The following is a 609-nucleotide window of genomic DNA, read 5'->3' as shown; positions in this document are numbered from 1 at the left end:
AAAAAAAATCTGAGTGGCCTTAATACTCCGTCCTATTTCTGTTCAAGTAATTATGTGAATGTTTACATTACCACATAAAGTGAACTTTTCTATTTTTTTTTAAAGATTAATGGTTTTAAATGCTGTTTTGTAGACTCTTGGTTATATTAATTTTGTTGTAAATATTTTTAGGGATTTTTTGTTGTCAAGAGTCTTTTTTTGATTAAAAACTCTATATGGCATTCCAGACCATAATGAAGTTCACATTATTTTGATTTCTTGAAAATAAGATTGAATGCTATTGTTGTAACCATTGCTGAATACTGTATTATTATTTTTTTTACTTTTGGAAAATTACAAAAAATTAAATTCCCAACTAATCTCTGAATTTACATCTACTGATTAACATGAATTTATACAAGTGGTAAGTAGCAATCATGAGTCAAAAGGTTCAAACTGAGATAAAATAGAAAAATAGTTTCACCTTGCAGAACCTCTCTTTGCAGCACGAACTGTTTTCTGTAGAACTTATTCTCTGAAATGGTTGTGGAGGAATTTTGACCCACTTTTTACAACTTTGTTGAAGTTCTTCAAAATTTCTTCTCATCTCTCAAGGTCACCCCACAGCAT

This window comes from Austrofundulus limnaeus, unplaced genomic scaffold (assembly GCF_001266775.1).
Source record: "Austrofundulus limnaeus strain Quisiro unplaced genomic scaffold, Austrofundulus_limnaeus-1.0 Scaffold547, whole genome shotgun sequence".
Taxonomy (NCBI): domain Eukaryota; kingdom Metazoa; phylum Chordata; class Actinopteri; order Cyprinodontiformes; family Rivulidae; genus Austrofundulus; species Austrofundulus limnaeus.
This window is presented reverse-complemented; position numbering follows the sequence as displayed.